This window comes from Mustela erminea, chromosome 6 (genome assembly GCF_009829155.1).
Source record: "Mustela erminea isolate mMusErm1 chromosome 6, mMusErm1.Pri, whole genome shotgun sequence".
In the NCBI taxonomy this organism is placed as follows: Eukaryota; Metazoa; Chordata; class Mammalia; order Carnivora; family Mustelidae; genus Mustela; species Mustela erminea.
Window position 1 is genome coordinate 85,746,114 of NC_045619.1, and position 18,906 is coordinate 85,765,019.

Below are 18,906 nucleotides of genomic sequence, written 5' to 3' on the forward strand. Positions count from 1 at the left end.
AAGTTTGTTTTAAATACTGATTTCTGGGTCCCATCCCACAATTCTGACTCATTAGGTTTGGAGTAGGGCCTGGGAAGACCACATTTTAACAAGAATCTTGAAGTGATTCTAGTGTCAGTGGTTTCCCTATCACAGGTTGGAAAACACTGAAATAAAAGGGTTTAAGACCCAGATGTGTTCCAAGAAAAAAAGAAAATCAGAAGCATAAAAGATTTTTATATTGCTCACTTTCAAATATTGCCATTCAAGAGGCGCCTGGGTGGCTCAGTGGGTTGAGCATCTGATTCTTGATTTCAGCTCAAGCTGTGATCTCAGGGTTGTGAGATGGAGCCCTGCTCAGTGGGGAGTCTGCTTAAAGATTCTCTCCCTCCACTCACATGTGTGTTCCCTCCCTCCCTCCTTCTCACAAAGAAATAAAGTTTAAAGAAAAACAAAAACCAAAAACAAAATGAAGCAAACCGAAAAGCCTGCCTGTCCAGCAGGCACAAAATTACTCTGTAGACTAATGACTTGTGATAACAAAATTGTGTTTTTTCCATTCTTTTGGTCTCTAGCTTGATTTATTGCTGAATTTAAAGCGCTGCTTAAGAGAAGTATGCACAATTTTTAAAATGGTATCTGAGCAGAAATTCCAGTTTATTTTTACCTACTACATATGAGGGCAGCAAAATTTGAGGTCAAAAGTTAAAGAAGGAAGCCAACAGACTTGGGCTCTAATCTTTCATCTGCAACTAATTAGCAGTATCATCTGCTAAGAAGACATATCTCAGGGCCTCAATTTCCTCTAGTGTAAAATGAAGGGGTTAAAATAGCCTAGTATTTTTTTAATTGCAGGTCACAATTAGTGAGTTGTGAAATCAATTTTAACAGGTCGGAACCAAGATGTTTGCGCTAAAGAAAAGAACAGAATGAAACACAAAATGTCAGGCTGCATCACACAGAGTTTAAGTATTCTTTTATAAAGCTTTTGTTTCAGTTATTTGTGTGTGTATAACTGGGTAAGAATGTAAAGTATTTCTTACTGTGGGATGTGGTTTAAAAAAATTATAGTTTGACAAGTGTTGGCAAGGATGTAGAGAAATTGAAACTCACATAGACGCTGCTGACGAGAATGTAAAATGATGCAGTTGCTTTGGAAAATAGTTGGCAGCTCCTCAGAGGGTTAAACACATCATTATCATCTGATCCTGCCACTCCACTCCTGGGGGGGGGGGCAGTACACACACACACACACAGAAGTGAAAAAAGAACACATGTCTAAACAAAAAGTTGTACAAGACTGTGCATGATGCCATTATTCACAATAGCCCCAAGTGGAAACATTCCAAATGTTCATCAACTGATAAGCAGATCAACAAAATGTGGTCTAACCATATAAAGGTATAAAATTTGGCCATGAAATGGAATGAAGTACTGATACATTCTTCAACATGAATGAACCTTGAGAAAATCATGTCAAGTAAAAGAAACCAGTCACCAAGATCCTATATCATATGATTCCATTTATATCAAATGTCTAGAATGGGCATACCTATGGAAACAGAAAGGATATCGTGGTTGAGCCCTGGCGGGAGAGTTGAAGGGGACTGGCCTGACTGCTAAAGTGTATGGAGTTTTTCTGGGAGGTGATGAAAGTGTTATAAAATTGATTGTGGTGATGGCTGCACAACACTTCAAATAGATAAAAAAACAGTAACCCGCACACCTTAAATAGGTAAATCATATGGTATATGTATTTTTTTTTTGAAGATTTTATTTATTTATTTGACAGAGAGAAATCACAAGTAGGCAGAGAGGCAGGCAGAGAGAGAGGAAGGGAAGCAGGCCCCCTGCTGAGCAGAGAGCCTGATGCGGGACTCGATCCCAGGACCCTGGAATCATGACCTGAGCCGAAGGCAGCGGCTTAACCCACTGAGCCACCCAGGCGTCCCTGGTATATATTTCAATAAAACTGTTATTTTAAAAATTACAGATTGAAAGCCACGAGACTAGATGATTGATGATCACTGAGGCCCCTGGGAATTCTCAGGGTGCCCCGACCCAGGGCTCACATCACCTATCTTTATATCCTGGTTATTTGGAGCCAGAGCAGTGCCATGGGAACACCTGCTGATTCCAGTCCGGAGTCCAGGGCTAACCAGATGCACGGCAACCTCTCTGTGCTACACTTTCCTACTGTGTAAAATAAGGCTGGCACACCTAAGCTACGGGGTGGTTCTAAAAATAAAAGGAAAAAATAAAGGCAAAACAGTATCTGGCACATTGCTTGAGGTAAGAGCCAAATCTTGTCTGTCTTTTTGGATGCTTCTGTGTCTAAGAAACTGAATAAATATTATTCTAAAGGTTTAGTTAATAGATTATATAATTGGGCTTAGTTTAGTTTATATGTCATTTTAACAAGGCCTATGTCATAAGGCTCTGATTAAAGTAACTCATAAACTTAACATAGTCTTCAGCCGTTTGACTTTTTTTAGTGCTAAATTTACTCTATTATTATCTAATGGAGGTAGTAATACTAGTTAAGGAATTAGTGGTCTCTTTAAAGCATGAAATTTTTATTTCATAATGACTAGGAAAATTACCTATCTCCTCTTAAATGTCTGTTTTAGACACGTGAGCAATTAGTTTTTGGAGCTTTTGCCCACAAGTCAAATTAAACAGGAATCACTTTTTTTTTTTTAGTATAAATGTAACCAAATTGCAAAAAGGAAAACTCCAGATATAAATGTGGGAACTTAATAAGGTTCTTGTTGCAATATAAAAGTTTTCAATCTTTGATTAAGTCAGAGGTTTTCAGAAAGTGTTTCAGCAGCCAAGGTGGAATTCCCAAGCATCCCTCAAATCTCCCCACACCACCAGCCTCCTTCATCCTCTCCTTTCCTTTGGGGAACCTCACCTCCACAGTTCTCCACAAGCACCCCAAACTGGGGCTGCCCATTGTTCACTGCCTATCTTCCTTATCAGAGTGATTGGTCAAGAAATGGGCCTGCCTAGCATAAAAGATTATGTGGAAACATACAATGTAAGAAACCAAAGTCTCTGCCTCCTCTTGTATACTCCTTTCCCCAGCACAATCTGACTTGCCAAAGGTAACCTCTGTCACACTTTGGAGTATAAACTTTCTGATATTACCTATACGTGACAGTAATAGCAAATGCACAGCACAACAGGTCAGTCACTGTCCTAAGCATTCTACATATATTATTTTATTCTCACAACAACTCATGAGATCCTACAGTGATGCCTAGTTTACAAATGAGGAAACTGTGAGGCACAGAGATGTTAACACCAACATATAAACACATACATTTTTTAAAAAATTAGTGATTTTATGTTAATGTGCTATTCAGCAATTATTTATTTCCTCTTGGACATCTTCCCACAAAGGAGAGGAGGACCTATAGGGAAGGCCACATAGATGGAGGAGGACATATAGATCTACCTCAGCCTTTCAGTAACAAATACTATCTCACTCTGCAATCTTCTGTAACTTATGTAACCTGGTCCCTGTCAATGAAAACACAGGTTGCTGTAGGTTCTTCATAATTAAGAACAAGACTGCAGTGAACATTTCTACTATTATCTACTTGGAGGTGTGTGCATCTATGGTGTAAATTCCTGGGAGCAGCATTTCTAGTTTAAAAGGCCTATGCAGGGGCGCCTGGGTGGCTCAGTGGGTTGGGGCCTCTGCCTTTGGCTCAGGTCATGATCCCAGGGTCCTGGGATCGAGCCCTGCATCGGGCTCTCTGCTCTGTGGGAAGCCTGCTTCCTCCCCTCTCTCTCTCTGCCTGCCTCTCTGCCTACTTGTGATTCCTCTCTCTCCGTCAAATAAATAAAATCTTAAATAAAATAAAAGGCCTATGCAGTAAAAAAATTTTAATATACATTCCCAAATTTTCCTCCAAAAAAGTTGCATCAATTTATATATATATATATTTGCATCAATTTATATTTGAACCACTAGCTACCTGAAAAAGACTATCTTCCACACTCTTGTGAATACTGAGCATGCTTAATACTTTTTATTTTTTTCCAATCTGCTAGATGTGTGAAAAATGGTACATTATTGTTTTAGTTTTCATTCCTTTAATCATGGGGAACGTTGAACATTATTTTCAAATGTGTGCTGGCCCCTGAACACATTTATTTTTTGAAACTACATTCACTTCTTAAACATTGTTTGTAAATTGTTTATTATCTCTACAACTTAATTACTTTTTAAAGTTGCACAAGGACTTTCTTAATATCATGTGTAACTCCTTGGACAATTCAAATTGCCTCTCACAGCAGCTGTCCTTTCCTGGTGTCTGATTCCTATCCAGATCTCATTAACATTCTTTCCCAACAGAAAGGTTGCTTGACTTTACAGATGAGATGGTTTCTGTACAGTTCCCTTCTGTAGGGCACCCACCCCTTGATGGGTCACCAGTGCACAGTCCTTCAAGAAGCCTGACTGACACCAATAATCTAAGCATTAAGATCACTGTTCGGGGTTGTGCTTCAGCTGCTACCCTCAACTAGCCAATCTAATGCTTCTCAGTTGTGGGGGGCTGAGGGGGTAGTTGGAAGGGGTGGTGATGAAGGAGTTGGGGAGGATGCTATGAATATTTGATCATCTTTGGAATCTCAATCTCTCATGCGGAGTCCAAACACTTCTAATTTTTCTTAAAACAGTTCCCTACGATTCCAAAGTAAAAATAGCATTGGGAATTTGGATTTGGTTTAATCCCAGAGTTATTGGGCCTCAGCAAGGAGGTAGACACTGGCTCTAATCCCCCACTGTCTAGATGAACTGTGTCAAAATCAGGTAAAAAATCTGGGCCACCTTAGCATAAGCCTGGGAATTTGTTATTTGGCACTGGTCATACGCAAGGTAAGTCATCCCATTTGACTTTACTCCCCTAATCTTTATGATACCATGAAAAGACTATTATTCTCATCTTACAGAGAAAGAAACTGAGGCCCAGAAAGGTTAAATAACTTGCTCAAGATCACATAACTAGTTAGATAGTATGACAGATGTCAGTGTCTAATGACTTACTGCAAAAACACATGTTCCTGGTATTTGCAGGTGGTCTGGGCCAGGCTCATCCTAAGTGTCTTGAAACTAGACAGGCTAGTTCAAATGCCCCAGCCTGTTGCACATCAAACCCATTCTGCCCCTGGTTCTTTTCTGCTCAAGTTGACATCTTCAGTCTACTGCTAACTTATTGGGTAACACTAGGAAAATTACTTTAAGCCTTAGTCCTACATCTCTCAAATATTCCTTTAGCTCAGTGCTAAAATAAGTGCTTAATAAAGTGATAGTGGTAGCGCTAACAAAAACATCGAACACTGGGACACCTGGCTGCCTTCAGCTCAGGTCATGATCCCAGAGTCCTAGGATCGAGTCCCACATCAGGCTCCTTGCTGAGCAGGGAGCCTTCTTCTCCCTCTGCCTGCCACTCCCCCTGCTTATGCTTTCTCTCTCTCTCTCTGACAAAGTAAAAAAACAGGAAAATCTTTAAAAAAATAGAAAACACTTACTGAACACTTATCATGTGTCAGGTACTATTGTAATTGTTTTGCATATATAGGTTTCTTAATCCTGGGGTGCCTGGGAGGCTCAGTGGTGCCTGCCTTCTGCTCAGGTCATGATTTCAGGGTCAGAGGGAGCCTGCTCCCCACCCCCACTGCCTACTTGTGATCTCTGTCTGTCAAATAAATAAATAAAATCTTTTAAAAAATAAGTTTCTTAATCCTTAGAGTAGCACACTAGAAATACTATTGTCCCACTTTATAGATGAAGAAACCGAGGCCCAGAAAGGTCAAATAAATGTTAACTTATTAATTTTTTAGGAGGCTGGGATGAAAATAAAATGACCTCTAGCACAGAGAATAAGCCAGAAATTCCATTCTAGTGTACACTATATTTCAGGCAACTTATTTTTGTTTAATCAGCAATAAGAAAAGAGGATCTCTACTGTTAACTCTGAGAAAGCGGCAATGACGACTGGGAGCACCAGATCTGCTTAAAATCTGTACCATTTCTCTGTACCTAAAAGTCTGAATCTCTCTCAAAATCTCTCCCTCTCACTGTGTAAGGACCAAATTATAGGTGTTCTTAATACCTCTGTGAAAACTCTAAATAGAAAATGATATATAACTATCCTACATGGCTTCTATTACTTTATTACTTTATTCAGCAATTTGAATATCTTATCTTCTTGTACTTTTGAAACCCAAATTAGCTTTTTACATAATTGTGGTAGCCTTCATGTATCCTATTTGGACAGGTAAAAGAGTAACCTCCAATTACAGCCTTTAAAAACTGACTTTGCTCTAAAATTTTTAGGTCACAAAGAGCTACCCAAGAACCTTCCTAATCTTTTTCTTTTTCTTTAAATTAAAAATCACCCAATATACTCCAAGTTTGATTCTACCTCTCAAATCTAATTTGTTATTTATCTTCTTCCTCCTCCCCCTCCCCAGTTGATAATTAACTTATTGTAAGGGCAAACATAATCCAGTGGATTGAGGTTTTTTTGTTGTTGTTTGTTTGTTTTTCAGAATTATTCACACATAAAAGAAAAATCTCTCAGTAAGTAGAAAAACAGAGAATTATATCAGTAACTTCATATTTAAAGTGAAGAGAAGAGAAAGGCATAGTTAACTGGAAAAAGAATGTGGAAATTTATAATCAACTAAGACTGTTACAGAAAGCATAGTTTTACTCTGAATAGCCTGTTTCTTCTTCAACCTTTGCACCATTCCATGCTTTTAAAATCAGATGAGTCATGTATCAGTGCCTGGTACAGTGTAGAAGCTCAATAAAAATCTGTCATATGAATAAAAAACAGTTTTATATTAGTTCTCAGTTGCCACATATCTCAACAAAGGCCCACCTATATAACTGAATGTCTATAAACCACATGCTCACAAGTCTTGTCAATTACATGCTTAATTAACACAAAGTAGCTAATTAAAGAGTCTTCTTTACAATGTCAAATCAGAAGAAATATGTACACTTATTTTAAGAAGGCTGCTTCCAGTTAAGGATATAACCCCCTTATTCAAGTCCTTTATGCTTAATAAAATTGAGTTTTCTCCATTAATTACAGGGCTTCTTAGTTTCATGCCTGGCCATTTCCAGGAAGGGCCTGGCTTCCATTCTTCTTAGCTGAAATTTTAGATGATGTGTTTTTTTTCAGGACTTGCTTAATCTGAAAAGCCAGTTCAGATCAATTTAACCAATCCCTTCAAGCAGGAGGAGAATTAAAACGAGTTTACTGAAAAGTGACTCTTCTCTAGGCAAGTTCTCTAATCTCTCCTTTCTGTACAAATCTGAGAAGCTAACCCAGAACAATGCTTTCATCAAGGACGAGCATAGCTGAAGCTGATTAAACAGACAAACCACGGAGCCACAATTTTGCTACTTACCTCAACCAATGCTATGCAGTTAATGTCTTAGAGACTGGTCATAACCATCTTAATATTAGTGGTTTTTTTAAAAAGTTTTAATTATTTACTTGACAGAGAAAGACACAGCGAGAGAGGGAACACAAGCAGGGGGAGTGGGAGAGGGAGAAGCAGGATTCCTGCAAGCAGGGAGCCCGGTGCCAGGCTCCATCCCAGGACCCCTGAGATCAGGACCTAAGCTGAAGGCAGATGCTTAACGACTGAGCCACCCAAGTGCCCTAATGTTAGTGTTTTAACTACACTTCAATGTTTACCTTCTAAAAATTACATCAAATGATGATGCTGTTTTAAAGTTTTTGAGACGCTTTTATTAAGTAGTGGTCTTTTAGTTGACATGGGGGAAGTCAATCAACTTCTTTGGGTCTCAGTTTCTTCAACTCAGAAATATATTTACAAGGGATGGTTGTGAGGATTACCAGTTTTTTGTTGTTTTGTTTTATTTAGAGAGGGAGAGAGAGAATCTCAAGCAGACTCTACACCCCCGTGCAGGGCCTGCTGATGCGGGACTCAGTCTCACAACATTGAGATCATGACCTGAGCCGAAATCAAGAGTTGGACACTTCACTGACTGAGCCACCCAGGTGCCCTGGGATGGTTGTGAAGATTAAATGAGAGAATAAAACTAAAGTACTTTGAAAACTATAAGTTACTATAAAAACTATTGTAATTTTTAATAAAATTTCAAGTCAGTTTCAAGAAAAAAACCCCCAGAATTAAAGAATAAGTCTGTCTGGGGTGCCTGGGTGGCTCAGTCAGTTAAACGTCTACCTTCAGTTCAGGGCATGTTCTCAGGGTCCTGGGACTGAGCCCTGAATTAGGCTCTGTGCTCAGCAGGGGATCTGCTTTTCCTCTCTCTCTGCTCCCTCCCCCACAGCTTGTGCTCTCTCTCTCCCTCAAATAAATAAATAAATAAATAAAATATTTGTTTAAAAAAGAGAAGTTTACCCAATGAAGAGAAATTAGAAGAAACTAGAACTGATGATTTCAATTGTCTGATTTAACCAGACATTAACAAGAAACCCCTTGTCTGAAGCTGTTGCTAAAAATCTTTCAAATCAATAGATATGTAGTAAGAATACTGAACATAATTTCATTTTTCCTTGAGGATTCTAGGTACTTTTCTTATTTTTCTTCTAGAAAAGAAAAGCTTAAGAAAACTTTTGGTTGCTTGAAGATTCCAGTTAGTTGGATTCTAGTTTTGCCGTAAGTTGTTTTGTCAGTTGGATTCCAGTTTTGCTTCCTTTAAAAAATGCAGTGAGAGGGCACCTGGGTGGCTCAGTTGGTTAAACACCTTCCTTCAGCTTAGGTCTTGATCCCGGAGTCCCGGGATCGAGTCCCACATTGGGATCGAGTCCCACATTGGTCTCCCAGCTCCATGGGGAGTCTCTCTCACTCACTCTCTCTCACTCTTTCTTTGTCTCTCAAATAAATAAATAAAATCTTAAAAAAAAAAAAAATGCAGTGAGAGCTAAAGGATTAGTACTGGGCAGCAGTAACAACCCTGGAAATGGATGCTGACAGTGGTAGTGAAATAGTGGCCTGGATCCTGGGAACACCTTGGAAAACCTGCACTCAGAATTGAATCCTGGCGATCCCAGCCTCCATTTCTCCTGCTCCCTTCAGAAATCCTCTGAGACTGCTACCTGCTTTGACCCTAGATGGAACTACTCGGCTGTTGTCTGTTAAACAACAACAAAACTTTGGATTGCAAACCAAAACAAGACTTGTTAAAATAAGAAGTCTATCTTCAAAGGTTTATTCACGCATTCAACAAACGCTTATTGAGGACTTAGCATGTGTCAAGCAGTGCTCTACCTGGTAAAGGTATAGATAAAAGTGACAGACAAGGCCTCTGCTCTCATGAAGCTTCCATTCTACTGGAGGAAACAGGACAATTAAATATGGTGACTAGTGCAGTGAAGGAAATAAAAAGAGAGTAACTGGAGTGGTGGTAGGAAAAGGGCCAGATGCTTTAGATAGCCGTCTGGGGAAGGCCTCCTTGGGAGAATGACATTTGAGCTGAAACCTGAATGATGGGGAGGACATAGGCAGCCAGCCAGGGGACGAGAAGAGATGTGAGAGTTTTCAAGATGGAAGAAATAGCGAATGCAAAGGCCCTGAGGTAGGAATAATATGGCTGGGGAGTGAATGAAAAGTATGAAATGATGACAAAGCTGAGTAGCAGCCAGATTTAATAAAGATTTATAAGCAGTGGTAAAAGATCTTAATTTTACTCTAAGTGTGAGGGAAAGCCAAACATTTTCATGTAATAGTGCTCACAAGAAGAGATATATTTCATATTCTTTATGATATTTAATTGCCTATTATATGTATAATGACAACTCAATAAAAAGGAACAGCAGAGTTCTCAAACTCAGAAGACTTATAGTCTTTCAAGGAAGCAATAATTCACAAATAATGACAGTACTGAGGTTAAAAAAAAATGAAGTAAAAATAAAGTGCTAAGTGAAGACTGGGGAGGGAGCCACTGATTAAATAGAAGAAATAAGAAAAGGCTTTATTTTTAAAAGGACCATTTAATTTGAGCTCCTAAGGAAAAGGATTTAAGCAGGAGTGGGAGGAGGGAGAGGAGCCTGAGGCTGTGGGAACTGCATGAGCAAAGGCACAGAGGCAGGAAGGGACAGGGTGGGTCCAGGAAACCGTGAATCACTGTGTGGCTACAATGCCAGGTGGGTGGGTGGTGATGTGGGAGATAAGCCTGGAAAAATAGGCTGTCAGGGTGGGGAAGTAGGGGTCTTGAATGGCATCCAGAGAAATTTAGATTTAATTTACTTGGGCTTTGCTTCCCCTTAAGTGTGTAAATGAATCTTCTGTGGTACTCTGTTAAAACTGCAGATTCCCAGGCCCCATTCCTCCAAATATAGTGATTTGTAAGTCTGTTGGGACCTGGAAATCTACCTTTTTCACTAATACTACAGGTGATTCTAAACAGGTTATCAAGGGAACCATACTTTGAAAACCAGTATTGTGTGTGTGTGTGTGTGTGTGTGTGTGTGACCACTTTGTACTAAAAGGGGAAAACTGTAGCCAATTCTAAGGACTTTAGCAAAAAAGGGGGGTATGAATTAGTACAACAACAAAGAGCCACTATCACTGTTGGGGTAGAATCAACCAAACATGGCAACATCTCCCAAATGTGGGAAAAGAGAAGGACTGCTGGGTGGCTCTGTCAGTTAAGTGTCTGCCTTCAGGTGAGGTCATGGTCTCAGGGTCCTGGGATGGAGTCCCACCTTGGGCTCCCTGCTCAGTGGGGAGTCTGCTTCTCCCTCTCCCTCTGCCATTCCCCCCCTCTTTCCTGCTTGTGCACACACACACTCTCTCTCTCAAATAAATAAATAAAATCTTAAAAAAAAAGAAAGAAAGAAAGGAAGGAAGGAAGAAAGAAAGAAAAAGAAAATAAAAGGACCGAAGCGTTCAAGACAACTTCAAGTTTTCTCCTTAGGGAAACGACGTGGACACAAGTGCCTAGTACACAGGAAATATCTACACAGTCTGCCAGGTAGTTGGAAATACGGATGTGGAGCTCAGAAGATATGCAAAGGAACTAAACATACTGCTTTGATACTCCTAAGTAAATTCAAGACAAATTAAAAAATTAGTTATAAAAAGTAAAAATAAAAATTTAGAAGGCAGGGATGCCTGGCTGGCTCAGTGGTTTGGGCCTCTGCCTTCAGCTCAGGTTGTGATCTCAGGGTCCTGAGATTAAGCTCCACGACGGGCTCTCTGCTCAGCGGGGAGCCTGCTTCCCCCTCTCTCTCTGTCTGCTTCTCTACCTACTTGTGATCTCTCTCTGTCAAATAAATAAACAAAATCTTTTAAAAAAAAAACTAGAAGGCCATCAAAGTGAATACTTAACCTAGCTGCAGATGGCAAAAGACTTCACAAGGTAAAGGCAACCAAAGAACTCCTGGAGAAAAAGATCTATAGATAAGTAATAATATATCATATATAAAATTAAAGGCAAATAACTAGTTAAACATTTGACCACAGGGCAAAGAATTAATATTCTTAAAATGAAGAGCTGGGCACCTGGGTGGCTCAGTTGATCAAGTGTCTGCCTTCAGCTCAGGTCATGATCTTGGGGTCCTGGGATAGAGCCCCTTGTTGGGTTCCCTGCCCCATGGGGAGTCTGCTCCTCCCTCTCCTTCTGCCCCCCATTCCTGCTCATGCTCTTTCACCCTCTCACACTCTCTCAAATAAATAAATAAATAAAATCTTTTAAAAAAATGAAGAGCTTATACAAATGACAAAGAAAAAAGTCTACTAAGTATAGCTTCTATAGGAAACAGTGGAAGTTGTTAAGTAATTTGGCTTGGCAACTTAAACCTCTTGTCATAAAATGAGATTTGCTTTACAACCATTAGAGATGATGGGGTTTTGTGGCATAGATCAGCAGGGCTTTTATGATTTATGTAACTAGGTTGCCAAGTGTCAATCTATGGGAGTGCTTCAAAAATGCCAGTCTTTGCAAGTTCTACTGTTCCGAGGGCACAAACACATTAAAGTGCCTCTAGATTCCATTAAGCCTTGCTATCCCTATGAAAATTGCCTTTACTGCATCTAGTCTTTTTCCTTGGGCTCTATATTTCTAAATTTGGTGAAGGGTTAGGGATGGAACAAAAAATAATTTCATAACATCTAGAGAGTGGTAGCTTGAAAGCATGCTTTCAGCGCAGAGGTTGTATGGACTTTGGGATCAATAACCCAACCCTCCCATTTTACAGAAAAGGCTCAGAGAGGATGAATGACTTGCCTAAGATCACCTAAGTGGTTGCTTCCCAATACCAAGTTGGGAATCCTGACTTTCAGGTCAATACCCTTTCTACTTGGCAGTGCTGCTCCAGCAATCATAAGTTCTCACACCAATGGGCATTTAAAATGCTATAATTTCAGGTGATTGGGTGACTCAGTTGGTTAAGCAACTGCCTTCGGCTCAGGTCGTGATCCTGGAGTCCTGGAATCAAGTCTGGTATTGGGCTCCCTGCTCAGCAAGGAGTCTGCTTCTCCCTCTGACCTTCCCCCTCTCATGCACTCTCTCTCTAATAAGTAAACAAAATCTTAAAAAAGAAATAAAATAAGATGCTACAATTTCAACTTGTGTACAGTTTCTACTTCATTACTCCACTCCTTCAGTTTGGCCTAATAAAAATCTGTACTCCCTCCCCAAAAGCCCCAAATAAATAAAAGAACCCCAAACAAAAAGCAACATAATTAAAATGTTAAGGCCCCAAAATGGGAATGGATTAACCAAAAGACAATGCACAGAGGAAACTGAAATGGAAATGAACATATGAAAAATGTCCGCTCTCACTAGTAATAAAACACAAATTAAATCACTTTTGCTTAACAAATTACTAAAGATAAAAACATAAGATCCAGTATTATGAAGGATGACCTCAGATGGACACTCACAATCACTACAGGTGAGAATGTTAATTCAATTAGTCTAACCTTTAAGAAAAGCAATTTGACAGCAGGTTTAGTGTTTTTTAATTTTTATTCCCTATGACCCGGTAATTCAATTTCTGGGAAGCTAACCTAAGGAAATAGTGATTTGTACAAAGATTTATGCATTAATTTATTCTCAATTTTTTCACTTGTTAATAATGTTGTAACAATCGAAATACCCAACTACACAGATAAATTATGCAATATCAATACAATAGGATATTGAACATCCATTATAATTGTTTGCAAATAATTTTGATACCATGGAAAATTATGACATAGAGTGAAAAAGCAAATACAAAACTGTATCTCCGGGGCGCCTGGGTGGCTCAGTGGGTTAAGCCGCTGCCTTCGGCTCAGGTCATGATCTCAGGCCCTGGGATCGAGTCCCGCATCGGGCTCTCTGCTCAGCAGGGAGCCTGCTTCCTCCTTCTCTCTGCCTGCCTCTCTGCCTACTTGTGATCTCTCTCTGTCAAATAAATAAATAAAATCTTTAAAAAAAAAAAAAAACTGTATCTCCTACTACTAATAGGATGAGCCCAATTACCTTGTGTATGTGTGTGTGTGTGTGTGTGTGTGTGTGTGTATCAAAGTGGGGAAAAAAACTGAAAGAATATACACCAAATAATTCTCCCTGGAACAGATTGTGGAATATTTTGTTTTTTTTTTTTTTTTTTTTTTTTGACAGAGATTACAAGTAGGCAGAGAGGCAGGCAGAGAGAGGGGGGGAAGCAGGCTCCCTGCTGAGCAGAGAGCCCAATTTGGGGCTTAATCTCGGGATTCTGAGATCAGGACCTGAGCCGAAGGCAGAGGCTTAACCCACTGAGCCACCCAGGGGCCCCTATTCTGTCTTCTTTATAATTTATTTTTCCTCAAGTTTTTCATAATAAGCATATGTAATTCTTCTCCTCTAAATGGGTTTACATGTTTGTATATGTGAAAATAAAACAAGAATTATCTATATAATGAGAAAAGAGGTTTAAAAAATAATCTGCAGGGGCGCCTGGGTGGCTCAGTGGGTTAAAGCCTCTGCCTTCGGCTCAGGTCATGATCTCAGTGTCCTGGGATCGAGCCCCGCATCAGGCTTTCTGCTTAGCAGGGGGCCTGCTCCCCCCCCCTCTCTCTGCCTGCCTCTCTGCCTACTTGTGATTTCTGTCTGGCAAATAAATAAATAAAACCTTAAAAAAAATAAATTGCTTTAAAAATAAATAAATAAATAATCTGCAAATCAGTCACATGGAGATGTTAGTTGAAGCCATGGAAATAGATCAGACTGCACAGGGAAAGAGTATAATAAAAGCAGGATGCTGGACCATGGCACATACCCACACTGGGGTCAAAAAGACTATGAGTTAGTGAAGGGGCATGGGGGGCAGTGTTAGATTAGAAGATGGACAACCAGGTGAAGTCATGCTGAGAAAGTCAAATAAAAGAAAGAACCAAAACAGTTGCTCACTTTGTCAAATGTTGCCAAGTGGTTAGAAGGAGGGCAGTGACAGGATCCTTACAGGGAAATCACTGGGTACAATGCAAGGGCAGACAGGTTTCCTCCAGCGCTGGAGGTGGAAGCCAAATCTGAAATTTATCTATTCAGTGAAACTGACTATGAGGAAAAGAAGTCCTGGGCCATTTGCTTAAATTTCAGTTTATGGGGGAAAAAAGATTGTGGAAATCTAAAACCAAGTAAAAGTATATCAGGATTACTAATCTATGGGTAATGAACCAAAAACTGGCATGAAAAACCATGTTTGAGGGATTGTAAAGTTTTTCATATAGTAAGCTCTGTTATAGGATAAATAAGAGAAAAAAATAGTTCCACACTTGTCATCAGAAGTACAAAAAGTAAATCTTTCTAAAAGGGTGGGGGGCTTCTGGCTGGATCAGTTGGGAGGGCATGCAAAGCTTGATCTCAGGGTCATGAATTTGAGCCCCAGGTTCATTGGAGAGATTACTTAAAAATAAAGTATTTTAAAAGAACACAAAAAGTTTGCTTTTTTTCCTCTTAAAGATGTAAGTTCTTAGTTTCATTGTAGCATTATGAAGACATTTTTAAAAAGAAAATAAAATGAATGTAATATACCATAGTATCTTGGTAACTTCTCATGACTGCACATGTGAAGTCTCTAGAAACATTTCCAAGTATAAAGAAATCATTAGACATGCTAAATAATGGATTGCTTTTGGGTCAAATCTTGTTCTTTTAATAAAAAGAGATCTGCTTTTGCACAATAATTTGAGCCTCAGGGACTTTGCATCCAGCCACACAATAAACATAGCAGTATGTTCCTACCAAGAGTACCATTTACCATAGAATCTCAATTCCACAATCATTAAGTAAGAAACTATTCAATTTATAACCATTCATTTGTTACTAAAGAACCTTGAGAGTCTGTGTTAAGTAATTTAACATCATCTGAAGATTACTGTACACAATCCAAAGTAAACTGCTTTAACTTCCTATCACAAAACACAGTGAAAGACCATAGTAACCTTAAGAAAAAACAAATCTTTTCTTATGGAAATTCCTGACAAGTCACAAATTTGCCTATCTGCAGAAAGAGTACAGTTCCAATCTAAATAAAACTCACCTATTTCTGAGAGTACAGAATTAAGAACTCCTGAAAACTAGTTTCACTGTCAACATAAACAGGGACAAATTCTCCCAATTTGTGGTCAGGTGGCCTTTTTTGGCAAAGATGTCTAATGATCTCCTATACTCTCAACCTTCTTTTGTGTCTGGGTGTATATGTCTTTGATAAACCTTTCTGGTACAGAAGCCCTAGGTTAATTATAGTTGATTGTTGAAAAATATCAGAGGAAAGTCAAAATTTGAAACCCTAAGAAGAACAATCATTAAAATTGTACTTGAAAACATTTAAGGAAACAACATAATCATTGTAGATACCCAAATACATGCAAATACTGACTGCCTTTCCAAAAATTTCCAGTGGAGACCACTTTCCTAAGATGCAAACAGAAAGAAAAGAGGTAAATAATGTCAAAGAAATGTGTTCACCAAGTACCATGGCTCATATCACCAAATCAGATGACCACCATCTGTTTTATTAACTCAGAATCTCCATTTAAACAATGAAAAACAGGGGCATCTAAGTGGCTTAGTCAGTTGAGAGTCCAACTCTTGGTCTCAGCTCAGGTCTTGATCTCAGGGTTGTGAATATGAGCCCGGCACTGGGCTCCATGCTGGGCATGGAGCCTATGCATAAACAAACAAGCAAGCAAATAAGAAAAATGAAAACCATCATTACATAGAAGGGACTGTGTCATGTTCATCCTCTATATACTGGATCACTGGCACACAGTAGGCAATTAATAAAAACCTGCAATTACATGAAGAGTGATTTAGACTACCATAGACTTCAGATCATCAAAACTGCAAAGAATCTTTCAAACACTTTGACCCCTTCCTCCTTCACTCATTTACCCATCCTGTTCCCTCTTCAAAAAAAAGAAAGAGACATTTTGAAGGCACCTTAGCAAGAAAAAATATCCTCTGCCAGCCATCAAGAAGGGCTGTTAAAGAACTGTTTTCACTTCTAAAGCTTTCTCTTCTTAGAATTATCAGAAGATTGAAAGTTAGTCCACTTTTAACCAGAATCTGGAACAAAACTTGAATGTACCAAGTTAAACAAAGTTGCACAATGAAGCAATTTTATAAAATGGCACTGTTTTCCTAATGTTGCCAATACACTATTCTATTCTCAGAAGCTCTACAGTTCAGGAACTACATGATAACAACTTTGAGGCCCAATACAGAACAGTGAAAAACAGCTCCACCATTTACTGAACTGATACAGAATTAGGGACAGGTCCTTATCCCACCTTAAAAAGGTCATACCATTGGCGAAACACCCCGTAAGAAATATGAGCAATACAAATATATGAAGAAAATAATTCACTATTACTCAAAGTTTTTTGTTATTGTTGTTTATTTTGTTTTACTATTAAGGAAAAGTAGAAGAAAAGTTCCTCTTTTTTTTTTTCCCCAAGTAGGCTCTATGCCAGTAGATAGAGCCCAGTGTGGGGCCCAAACCCGACCCCGAGAGCAAGACCACGGCAGAGATCAAGAGTTGGGGGCTCAACCAACTGTGCCAACCAGGCACGCCAAAGAGGGACATTTTTTTAAAACTGTATTTTCTATGCTTCTACAGCACTCTGGGCTGATGTCTAGTACAGCACTGATCTCACCAAACTTGTAAGTTGTAGCTGCTGATTCTGTCTAACCCATTTTATTTCATTTTATTTTTTAAGAGTTTATTTGTTTATTTGACAGACAGAGATGACAAGCAGGCAGAGAGAGAGAGAGAGGAGGAAGCAGGCTCCCTGCCGAGCAGAGAGCCCGATGTGGGGCTCGATCCCAGATCCTGGGATCCTGACCCAAGCCGAAGGCAGAGGTTTTACCCACTGAGCCACCAAGGTGCCCCTAACCCATTTGATTTTAAATAAGCTTTTTTAGAGTAGGTATGTTCAGAACTTTCAATCCATAATAGGACTGACAAAACAAGAGGTACTCAATAAATGCTTTGTCCAAAAAAAAATGAAATATGTTCCTAAAGTAATTACCTAATACCATGTTATGTACTGTTCTCTCAATTCAAAACAAGAAAATACATGTGCATGCAAAACTTTTTTTAAACCTTCTTTCCTGCTAATTTGATAACTTTTTGAAGGTCTACCTAAGACAGAATCATCCTTCATTCAGGCTATAACTCCACAGAAACTTAGAAAATGCTTGTTGAGGGTCATCTTCTGTGTCTCCATCAGACCTCAGAAGAAAGTGTTATTTTATGGTTCCTAAAATATTTATCATTTGTGAACAGTATAAGTAACCATGTGGATAAAAAGTATTCTGTTTAATCACTTAAATCAACGGCAAAAGAAAGAATATTTAATGCAAAAGACCTCTTCCCTAAAGGGGTATTGTCTTAAGGCTGATAACTCTCTAAGTACTTTGGACTAACTCGACAAGCCAAGTCAGTAGAACCATCTGGATTAGGCAGACTTTTGAAAGCTGGAATTAGGTGAAAGACAATAGTAGTTCAAATATCTCTTACCAGGATCAGCTAAACTCGTTGTTGTAAGCACCAGTAAGAAGGCAAGGAGGGACGCCAGATGGTTGGCTCCTAGCACCTACAAATTCAACCTTAGTAGGTGCAGCCACGGGTGTACAGTTACCTTATATTAACACCTACGTATGTTGGTGACAGGTGCCAGTGATATATACACGATAGCGATTCGAGGATGGCACACCCAGCTGCAAGGACAGCTATATTCTCAACATGCCTCAAAGGGCTCTAAGTGTCTTAGAGTTCAGTTGGCAGATTGGAAGGGGGGAGGAAATCGAAGAGGGAGGGAATGGCTTTAAATGAAGATGGGAAAAGAGCAGCTGAATACCAGAATACTTCCCTAGGAGATTGTTTTGAATTTTATGTCGCCTTCCACCACTACACCAAAAATGTACATACTTAGAAAGGAGTGTTTCCGATGGAAGAGGTGGTCCCATCAGCTCCCCGCTCTCAAGCAGCAAAGGTTCGGCCCTACATAATTACTCCCAAGCCCAGCGCAGTACCCAGAAGTGAGGAAAGAGCAGATGATCAGTGGTTCCTCCACTCTTTCTCTCCGGGGGAAAGGGGGGGGGCGGTTCACGCTCCTTGTGCTCCCCCTGCCCCAGAAGTCGCTGGAGAAAGAGACTGTGGAGGGAAGCCGTGGTCTCGCGCACTCCCCAGTTATAGAGGATGTGGAGTGAGAAGGCGCTTACCTGGCTAAAATCGGTCTTTCCTCCGTGCTGCTACCAGCCCTGCCACAGGTCCCAGGCGCTCTGCCTTGCGCACCTGTCGCGACCCAGCTGCAACACCTACAGCTCCTGCGGCCCCGCCCCGGTCCGGCTCAGAGCCCCGCCCCGCCCCGCCCCCCGCTGCGGGGGCGCGCACGCCCGCCGGCCTCCCGTGCGGCCTCTGGGCG

General features: G+C 39.9%; 1 protein-coding gene across 5 annotated transcripts in view; it reads right to left on the reverse strand.

Moving 5' to 3' along the window:
- Positions 1 to 18,850, reverse strand: part of LIMA1 (LIM domain and actin binding 1) — a 93,070-nt gene extending 74,220 nt beyond the window's left edge. For all 5 annotated transcript variants that reach the window (XM_032348167.1, XM_032348165.1, XM_032348164.1 and 2 more), the window contains exon 1: positions 18,704 to 18,850. The gene's annotated coding sequence lies outside the window, so the exon portion shown is untranslated. The remainder of the gene's footprint in view (positions 1 to 18,703) is intronic.
- Positions 18,851 to 18,906: the final 56 nt, after the last annotated feature.